Here is an 11,201-nt window from a genome sequence, read left to right on the forward strand (position 1 = left end):
GTCTTGTCGAACACTGCATAATATAATTCAAACCAGAAAGCCTGCTTTGGTGTTGTTACAGAAAACAATGGTAGATAGGGACAAAGCTCAGAATATCCTCTTGATTTTATGCCCAAATTGGGCGGTCCACACAACCAATCCACTAAGGAATTCTGGAGGTCTTTCCGCTATATGGAATCCCAAAATTTTCTCCCTTTTGGCTTACAAATCCTTCGTTGGCATCATTTTATCGGGATATTGTCGGGGTTATTTGACAAGATTTTGTATCCTTAATCTATATGCTCCATATGAAAATAGAAAATAATTCTGGAAGGTGGTAAAAATTCTATTGTAACTGTTTTTAATGCTGCAACAAATGAAGTTTTGTCACATCCACTTTGCTTCTAACCATCATCATTCATACCATCTCCAAGCAAGTTGAAGCAACTTATTCATTCTATATCAGCAATATACAAATAGGAAGTGTTTTAGACTACACTCTTGCTTTCATGAGTGTAGCCTTGGACATGGTGCGTGATAAATGGGATCCAACTCTAAATATAGGTTTCATCGACATTACTTCCTCAAGAGATTTCTATTGGATTTATAGCAGCCTTCAATTTGTATTTTGTGGAGAGATGATTGAAGATTTAATAGGAAATCAACAACGATTTGGTGATTTAGTAGCTTGGGGAGGTTGTACAATAATATACTTGCTTTGTCAACAACTTCACTTTGACCTATTTGACTTTGTGTATACAAATATTAATGTTGTAGAAGTGGATAATGTAGTAATAACATATTTGACATCAAGAGAAACATCAAAACCAACGAATTATGGGTAGGATCTGGAAAATGCAAATAAGTCGAGAACATTGAACGATCACATCTTCTCAATGCTAAAAGCACATTCTTCCGCTAAAGATAGAATTGATGTGAAATCAAGCAAATTGATGTCACACATATATTCTTTGATGTCTGTTATGGAATATAATAATAAGGCATTAGGTGAACCAACAATAAAGCCGGAGATTCCTAAAGCCAAACTTAATGCAGATGAGCATCTGTTCTGTGACAACTGCAAGACATCAATTGTTGATTACCATCGGAAATGCCCATATTGTTCATATGATCTTTGTCTCAGTTGTTGTCGGGGGCTTCGAGAAGGCTGTCAACCAGGTGGTGGTAAAGCAGAATTGGCCCAATAGCAGTCTACAGATAGAGGTTATTCTAGAGAGGGATTACCAAGAAATAAGCAAACAAAGGTGTCAGGTGGAAGATCAGGTTGGGAGCTTCACTCCCAGGTTACTAGCAATAGCACTGTAGACCCTACAGACAGATTACCAGATTGGAAGGCTAATAGTGATGGTAGCATTCCATGCCCTCCAAAGGAATATGGTGGCTGTGGTTGTCATTTATTAGAATTAAAATGCATTTATAGAATGAATATGATTGCAAAACTTGACAAAGAGGCAGAGGAAATGGCCAGCAGCTGCAAAGTCACAGAGGGCTTGAAAATTTCACACTCCTGTACCTCATGCTTCAAGTCTGGTTCTTATGGGAAAAATGGATATTCTGAAAGGAATTTATGCCAAGCAGCTCATAGGAAGGACAACAGTGACAATTATTTGTACTGTCCAACTGTACAGGATACTAAAGAAGAAGGCCTTGAGCATTTCCAGAAACACTGGATTAGAGGTCAACCGGTCATTGTGCAGAATGTTCTTGAAGGCACTTCCAGTCTGAGCTGGGACCCATTGGTCATGTTGCGGCCTGTTCGAGAGACTATGAATGGCAAGTTTAATGAGGAGACAAAGATAAAGGCCATTGATTGCTCAAATTGGTGTGAAATTGAAATCAGCGTCAACCAATTTTTCAAAGGGTACACAGATGGTCAAATGCATAAAAATGGTTGGCCTTTGATGTTGAAGCTGAAGGATTGGCCACCACGAAATTTCTTTGAAGAACATTTACCACGCCATAGAGCTGAATTCATTAATGCATTGCCCTTTCATGAGTACACACATCCTGAATGGGGCCTTCTTAATCTGGCAGCAAAGCTTCCTGATAATTGCTTAAAGCCTGGTATAGGACCCAGAACTTACATTGCTTATGGGACAAGTGAAGAACTTGGCCGAGGTGACTCTGTTACTAAGCTGCACTGTGATATGTATGTGTGGTAAATGTATTGACTCATACAGCTGAAGTCAAGTTCCCAGGGTGGCAGCAACTTAAGATAGATAAAATTCAAAGATCATTAAGAGCATTAGACTCGGAAGAACTTTATGAAGACTCAGATAGGATTGGAAATTCCTTTGGTGAAGAAGAGAGAGGAAAAACAACTAAAATTGAGGCATCATCATTTGATGTTTCTGTGTCTCAAAGCAACAGAAAAGTTTCTTCAAGTCAAACTATTGATGAATGCCTTAATGATAATGACATTGAATCTAGTTTGAGGGCAAAGTCTCTTGATTATATGGAAGAGCAAAATTGGGATATAGATGGAGCAAAATATGATGGTTCAGAAAAGTGGAAAGCTCATAGTAGTGAACAAAAGGATCTTGGTACAATACCAACAAAGGTGGAAGGAAGGATTGCCAATAGAGAGAATAGTTTAGATGTCACACGTGGTGGGGCTCTTTGGGACATTTTCCGGAGAGAGGACATACCAAAGTTACAGGATTATTTATTAAAGCACTGTCAAGACTTCAGACATAGCAGAAATGTATCGGTTGATTCGGTTGTCCACCCCATTCATGATCAAACTTTTTACTTGAATGAAGGTCATAAAAAGAAATTGAAAGAGGAATACCAAGTAGAGCCATGGACATTTGAACAACACCTTGGTGAGGCAGTTTTTATTCCAGCTGGATGTCCTCATCAAGTTAGAAACTTGAAGGGTTACCTGGACATGTTACTATGAAATTATTAAAAACTTTCAGATGGCTACGGGCTTGATAGTCAACAATGAGAAATCTGCAATTTATCACAATGAAAATAATCAAGAAGCTATAGAATGGTTATCAGAACTATTTGGAATCAAAGCGCAACCTATCAGCTATGGTATGAAGTATTTGGGTTTCCAGATCAAAGCAAATGGCTACACAAAATCCGATTGGAGTTGGATCCTTGACAGATTCCACAGAAGGATATCAGCATGGGAATTCAAGTGTCTAACACTGGCGGGAAGAGTAGTTCTTGTACAATTAGTTTTGAACCAGCTCATGGTCTACTGGGCTCATTTATTTGCTATTCGTGTAAGCATTATTAAAAGCTTGAATAGACTGTCTGCCAATTTCATCTGGGGAGGCCAAGCAGACAAGAGGAAGTTTCATCTCACAAAATTAGCCAGCATCTCTTTGCCAAAGAACATGGGCGGTTGGGGCTTACTTGATATGCAATCTTTTGGAAGGGCCCTTTTATGCAAATCTTTGTGGAGAGCTGTTCATGGTGTTGGTCCATGGTGTAACATGATTCAGGCGAAATATTTAAAAAGGAAGGATTTTATTTTCTGGTACAGAAAAGGAATGATCGGGGTGCCATATGGATCATCTATTTGGAATAGCCTCCGCAAGATTGAATCTTATTTTCTGAAGAATCATATCTGGCATTTTCAAAATGGTAGCAAGATTCTTATTGGCAAAGATCATTTTAAGGGAAGCAGTGGGGTGTCTAAAATTCCTGAATCTCTTTTGAATTTCTTCCACAGAAGGGGATATTTCTATTGGGATAGTCTGATTGATGAATGGCAGGGGCCTATTCCACTATGGAAAAGCGCAGACACACTTCAGATGCCTCACTCGATAGCAAATCAGTGGGATCTCATAAGGGTGAGTCTTAGGAATTGTGGAATATTTCGCAATGTGGAATCTGACTTTTTAATATGGAGCCACTCAAAGGAGATGAATAATATAAGGGTCAAAGAAGTATATCAGCACATCTTGCAATCAAAACGATCCCCGATCAATCTGATATTTCCTCACATTTACTGGAAGGATGGTTGTCCATCGAAAATGATACACTTCACGTGGCTCACCTTTCATAATAAGATTTTAACTTGGGAGAATTTGAGGAAGCGCGGATGGATCGGTCCAGGCATATGTCCTCTGTGCAGATCTGAAGGGGAAAATAATGATCACCTGTTCATAAGATGCTATCGTTCTCAGCAAATTTGGCAGTTTCTGGAGAACAGTTATGGAATTAAACTCAAGGCACATGCTTCAATAATGGATATGCTCCTCTGGTGCAGCGTACAGAAGTTAAATTGGCAAAGGATAATAATCTCTACCCTGTGGCACATCTGGAAATGGCAGAACTACATCATTTTTAACGATTCAAAAATGGCTAGCTCAGAAATCTTTGTTAAAATCGTTGCTACTTATGAAGCCCTTCCACAGAAAGCTATTATCCAAAGAAGGGGCGAATCCACTGAACAATCTTTGGAAATCTCTCCCTTCCCAAAGGCGTATTTCGACGGTGCGGAACAGCAAGGCACATGTGGCTGTGGCATCCTGATCATGGTAGATGAAAGCACTCAGTTCTCCATTCACTGGAACGGGGGGAGTGGTTCTAATAGTAAAGCGGAGGCCATGGCTCTCGCAGGGTTATTAAAATTTTGCCTCTTCCTTAATCTACAACATGTTTCCATTTTTGGGGATTCGAAGGTTATGGTCGACTACATCTCTGGTAAGATCCATATTACAGTTCCACATTTGATTGGCTGGATGGGGAGGATTAGTTTTTTCTGGGATTGCATGGTTGGTAATTCTATCCACCATATTCGCAGAGACAAAAATTATCTGGCAGATTCACTGTCTAAAATAGGTCTACAGGATGTTACTGGTTTTTGGTTTTTGCAGGTTCTATCTGAGGGAGTAAGCTATCATATCCAAGAGTTTATTTTGCCGGACTTCTAGTTTCATTTCTGTTTTCTTCACAGGTTTCCATGGATGGGTCTCTGATCTTTATGTGGCTGCTTCTTTTATCATCTTGTTTGTGGATGGTGTACATGATGTTTCTGTACATCCATATGTTTCCTGTTTCTCTATGTGATCATGTTTTGTTTTGGAGATCTCCCAGAACACTATGTTTCAGTCAAATTTTCCTTAGCTATTCACTGGAATTCTCCCATGGTGATTTCATCTGGTTTTCTCTGCAAATGGGAGTGTATATGATGTAAATTTTGAAATTTATATCCCGCATATAATAATATTCAGCTTTTTCATTCTGAAAAGGTTAAGCATAGCACATCAAGCCCAATCATGTCACTTTCTTGGTGCTTTTTCTGCCTGTAGCCATTCAGGTTTACTTGATGAGAACTGACATTATTTTCAATGCATAAGTCAATATTATGGAATTTTCCCCAGAGCAATGCAATATTTCCTTGGTTAAACTTTACAGTCTTAGTGGGTGCATGAATGATGCATATGGTGTTATTGAAAATCTATCTTTCACAAGTATTTACAATTCCTTGCTTTACGCCTATAGAATGCATGGAAATATTGAGAAATCAAACATGGATATGATGTCGATAGAGTCCAAAATTTTGGTTTGGCTAGCTATCATTATATTGTTTTATATATTATTAATTCTAAGCCTGATGAAAATTGTAATGTTGCAACATATAATTAACCCTAGTATATCTTTCAGGTATGCAAGATGACATAAAGATAACTGTGACAATAGCTGGAATATTTAAGAACAATTGGCTGGCATTAGAAAGGAAAATATCGAATTCTAATGTTGGCGTGAAAGATGATGCAAATAGAAAGCTAATCCTAAAGGTTACAATTGAAATAATATTGAGGAAATCACTCAAATTTTAGGACTGGGAAAATATTTTTGGGAACAAAGGCCAAATTCTATTACACTAAATGAAAAATGTCGTGGGAGGTTTTAAATAACATATTGAAGAATAAAATTGAAATCTAGTGGTCGGATATTATGAGATTGAAAGCAAATTTTCCCAAAAAAGGCCCTACTTCCCTCCATATTTAGATATAAAAAACTCCTTTATTTTTTGAGACAGACAAATCCATAACTAAGTCTTTCTCTACAACAAATCCATAACCGTGTTGAAGGGAGAAGTCTCTACAACTGTCTCATGAGGAGGACCTATACGCTGTCAAAAGAGGTTCTAACTTTGAGTTTTCTTCCAAGTCTGGGTACTTGTCTATGATTTATGGCACATATGCAAGCCTTGAAAGTGTGAGAATGCGCAATAATAAACTCCTGGGATAAATACCCATTTGATTATAAGGACTTCTCCTACATTGATGTGAAAGTGTCAGCAAGGAAATTTGCAGATATCTTAACACAGAAACAAGCAATCACATTCCATTAAAATGCACTTAACTTTACATATGCCCAAAAGCAGAGGAATTAACTAAGCTGGAATCCGATCCAAGAAAATGCCCCATATTATCATCCTATGCTTAGTAATGCTTACAAGGAAATGGGTTGGGTATGTGTTTAAAGTCTGTACAATCAAAAAGAAAGAATCTAAAGGTAGCCCCAACAATCTGAACAGACAACAAGATATCAGTTTACCAAGTCAATCTAATAATGTAGAACATATGGACTCATCTTGATATTGATGCCTTGAGTTTACTGGCTATTTCACTAAGCGAAGGATAATCCCTTCGATTATGTGTATACAATGGGCCAGTATCTTGAGCACTGAGGAATCATATGAACGCAGCTAATTTTATCTCTCTAGAGGTAGCGCTGGTGTATTCTAGTTGTGTTAGTGCCATTTAATGAGGTTGCAACTTTTTACATATTACAAAAATACGTGAATAAATGGCAAGATCATAAACAACCACACAAACGGCAATTGTTTTCCATTGAGAAGAATCTATATACCCCTCTCAATGTCCTGCAAGGCAAGGACATGGATTGAAAAGAATATATATACTCTTCTCAAAATATTCCTAGTTCTCCAAGTTGCAACCGAGCCTCAAGAACTTAACAGTTGTGAAGCATTGAAACCCATATTCTTGTATTCTGGTTTTCGTCATATGATTAAGAAAATAAAAAACTATACAAACATATGTATCATATTGATAAAATCGGTATACCCCTATCAAGGTTTTGCAATGCAAGATCGGCTAGATTAACCCATTTTGGGTTGCGGTGTAGATATCCGTATACTACTCAGTCACAACCAGTATTTTTTCCTTCATCGTTGTCTTAGCAAGTGCAGAAGTGCCAAGAACAAAATTTTTATGATTTTTTGGAAGGTCAATAGTCACGGGTGTTTTAATATAATTTTAACCTTGAGATGAAAGGTTATGATGAAATCTGCAACGACTGGGAATCTGGTAGGGTATATGACGGGATGTAATGATTCTCGCTAGAGTGGGAGGAAGTTGATATGGTCCCTGTCTCTTCTACTTTCCTCGTTCTTCTATGATATCGCTTGTTGTGCGTCTTTTCTACTTTCCTCGTTCTGCTATGGTCCCTGTCTCTTCTACTTCCGTCTCTGCAATTCAAATGTCTATGTGTGCGATCGCAAATCTTCCCCATCCGCAGACGAAATGGCTAACCTTCACTCTACTCTCCACAAAAGAGATCTAATTTGTCAAGGTTTTTTACCCAATGGATCCATCACCCTTAATGATTCATAAGATATGCCCTAAGCATAATCATAACTTTAGAAAAAACTGAGAGCGGAGGGTCCCCTTCTTAATCTCCACCAAAATCGGCACTAGGCGTACATGTGCACCCTCTTGATCAATCATCTCCTCAAACCTTCGATTTGATGTGCAAACAAAAAAGGTAATTTAGGGGAAGTGGAGATGCCTTTGAATTCATCCGCCCATTTTCAGTTATGATGGGCATGTGAGCAATGTCAAAGATGATTGCAGGGCAGGAACTGATCAGGGAAAACTCTTTGATAACCAAAGAAAGTGGGATGGTACGCCTCGACAGAGAAATTCCCTCCAAATACTAATACTAATGAAAACTTTTGTGCCCTCCATATAATGGAAAAATGATTCAAAAGAAATTATTTTCGAGTTGAAGAGGTGACCCCAAGAACAACTTTTGTGCCCTCCATACAATCGAAAACCCCAGGAACAATTGTTGCGCCCTCCATACAATCGAAAAATGATTCAAAAGAAATTATTTTCGAGTTGAGGAGGTGACCCCAGGAACAACTAAGGAGGTGCGTGAGGTGGATATAGAGGAGGCTACAGAGGAGGCAGGAATGGCACTGGAGAGGATCCAGAAGCTAAAACATACATGAAAATTTTGCCTGCAGTTTCTACACCCTATCTTCAAGGAGCTATTTTTTAAGAAAACAAAGAGAAAGCTAAAATACATACCTGTTTTAGGCAAAAACTATGGAAGATCGGCCTCACAGAAAAAATAACAGTAAATGCAGAGCTGGTAAACTTGTCTTGGCTATTGCTCCTCAAAGCACACTGATCTATCTGCTCAAAAGTTTCCCAAATCATTGAATACTAGATAACTTGCCAAATATCATATAATAATATAAGATAGCTGGTTCAGAAAATAAGCTTTCCCACTGGGTGTGAACCGTGACAGTGACACCTTAATCAATCGTTGGAAGAGAATGTTCACACCGTGGGACTTCGAGCCAAGGAGATAAGAACAGACAATTCGAGCCGAACCAAGCCCAGCCAAGGAGATAAGCGAAATTTTAAATTTTCTCACAGAAATGTTTGAAAAGTCTACTTCATAATATTTTTTTAAAGGTTCATTTGCCAGCTGTTCTATTAATTGAATTTTCCCACAAAAGTTTGAATTTTCCCACAAAATTTTGAATTTTCTCACAAAATTGTTTGAAAAGTTTTCATCATAATAATTTTTTAAATGTTCATTTGCCAGCAGTTTTATTAATTTGCGCATTTATTTTATTAATACAAACCATATAATATTAACTAACCTTTGCATCTTATAAATTATATAAACACACATTTGCATTCTATAAACCATTCACCTTAGAGGGACCGGGAAGTGGTTTTGTACAATGTGCATAATTTATATTATTGCTAAATCTTAAAAACCATTCATAGGCCCTAGGATGATAATGGTGTTTCTTCTTAGACGATGTCCAAGGCCCCAACAAAAGTCATCCTTGTTGGGCAAATCCTCACATTAACACCCATACAACATTTATATACCTATGGTTTATAATGCTGGCAAATAGTGCTCCTCATCACCTAATTGTGAAAAAAACCCCAACTAACCTAGTCTAGGTTAGATATCCTCGATATTAACATATTATCCTACAGTATCCGTTAGCTCATGGAGATAGAGGGTTCAAGGACTCTCACTTGATGGTTGGGGACTATAGTCCATTAAGAGGTCAAATGTCGGGCTAACTGTATTAAGGACACCTCAAGGTCAACCAACACTAATGAAATGTATTAGTTGTTTGTACATCGACCTATCAAAATGTCACAATATTGGGTAGTAGACATTAGTAAGTAGGACACTAGTCACCAACAAGAAACCTTGATAACGATAGAGTAATGATGTGATGAGTGGATGTGGACCCAGGGATACCGCATGTCAATTGTGTGGCAGTTGATTTGACATGCTAACGTCTCATTATGATGTGGCACCAATGTGGGTCTAGATGACATGGCATACCAATGTGGCATGTTGACATGGCAATGGAAGGTTGACTTGGCACTGAGGTGTTGTATAGGTGGTAACCATATAGTGACGATGTGGATGTTGGGATTTTGGATGTTAAGATATCAACTAATTAGTATCAATGACACTCTCTAGCCTCTTCTTGAGGGCCCGGTGGCTTGATAGCTCAACCATTGGCCTTTCAAGATATTGGGTATTGAGAAATTAGGGCTTCAATCTACAAGCTCATCTGTATGTTAGGTGTCGAGTATTGAGACTGTAAGTATGTATAGAGCATTAAGGAAAATCATGTGTTTCATGTGAATTTGGGCAAGCTTAGAAGTCAGGTTGCAAACTGCTACAAGTGTCCTTATTTTTCTACAAGAAACAGTGTAATGTGAAGGTGAATATGCTAAACATGATATTGGATGGCAATGATGCTAAGGAGAAATTGGAAAATTGAAAAGCGCACCTATCCAAGATGTAAACTTCATTATTAAAGATTTGTAAAGGAGTAGCTGGTTAGATCTTTCATCTTACCTGAATCTATCATTAGCTTTCCACATTCCATTAATAACTCGTTATGCTTTTTCCTGCCTCTTTTCTTTCCTGGAATTCTGGGAGCTAATCCCGATGTGTTTTTCATGGTTTTCACACCTTCGTTGCCCTACCTTTCACTTTTTCCTTGTTTGTCCAGCCCTATAGCCTGAGTTTTCCATAGGAACAGTTTTTGTACCCTATTAAATTCTTCTAGAGGTAAAGAGTCTACCCCACTCATGGTCTTTTGTTTCAAGAATCCTTCCAGATCTAGGTGTTCCCTGTCAAGAATCTCCTGCAGTTCATGATCTTCCATTTCCATCTCACTTTGGGTCATTTCTTGGTCCATCTCCGGTTCTGCATCGCTCATCATAGTCTCTTTCTGTTTGATACTATCATGTGTTTGAGCTGTGTCTTCCTCTTTCTCCTTTTCCCCTGGGCTTCCTTCCATTACTTGATCTATCTTTGTTATCTCTTCTTCTTCTTCCAGAACTTGGAACCTATTCAGATTAGTCTATGGTCCTTCTATCTGCTACTGCTTTAGCCCCCTCTTGCCCCCTTTTCCTTTATGAACCACTTTGTGAAAGCCTTCAATATCTTTCTTTGTGTTCGCCTTACTTTTGTTCTCTATTTTGCTAAGAGGGTAGTTTCTAAATAGGTGCCCATGCTCATGGAATTTTCGGCATCTGAAAGGAATATGTTCATAGTCAACTGTTTGCACCCATTCTTCATCCAAAACTTCTAAAATGACCTCATCTGGAAGAGCTCCAAAGAGATCCATCTCCACGCATATTCTTGCGAAGGAAGTGTACTTACCCTTCTTGGTGGCTTCAGAAGTTTTGACAAAATGCCCTAACTTGTTTCCTATAGCAGATAACGATTCTGTTTGCCAGTAATCAAGGGGTAATGAGTAGAGTCTTACCCAGACCGGGACAAAAGTGAATTTTTCTCTCTTAGGGACAAAGTTCATCATCCACAGTCGCATATAAAGGCCTGTTGCTGCATAGAAGTAGGGCCCTCCTTCAAACACTTTGTCTTTGTCCTCAATATTTGTGAAGACTACCGTAAAGAAACCCTTA

General features: G+C 38.4%; 1 pseudogene; it reads left to right on the forward strand.

Moving 5' to 3' along the window:
* Positions 1–962: 962 nt before the first annotated feature.
* LOC149201935 (lysine-specific demethylase JMJ27 pseudogene) lies at positions 963–2,902 on the forward strand (annotated as a pseudogene).
* Positions 2,903–11,201: the final 8,299 nt, after the last annotated feature.

Source organism: Pinus tabuliformis, chromosome 2_1 (assembly GCF_031772625.1).
Source record: "Pinus tabuliformis cultivar Carrire ecotype Pingquan chromosome 2_1, CPIR1, whole genome shotgun sequence".
Lineage (NCBI taxonomy): Eukaryota > Viridiplantae > Streptophyta > Pinopsida > Pinales > Pinaceae > Pinus > Pinus tabuliformis.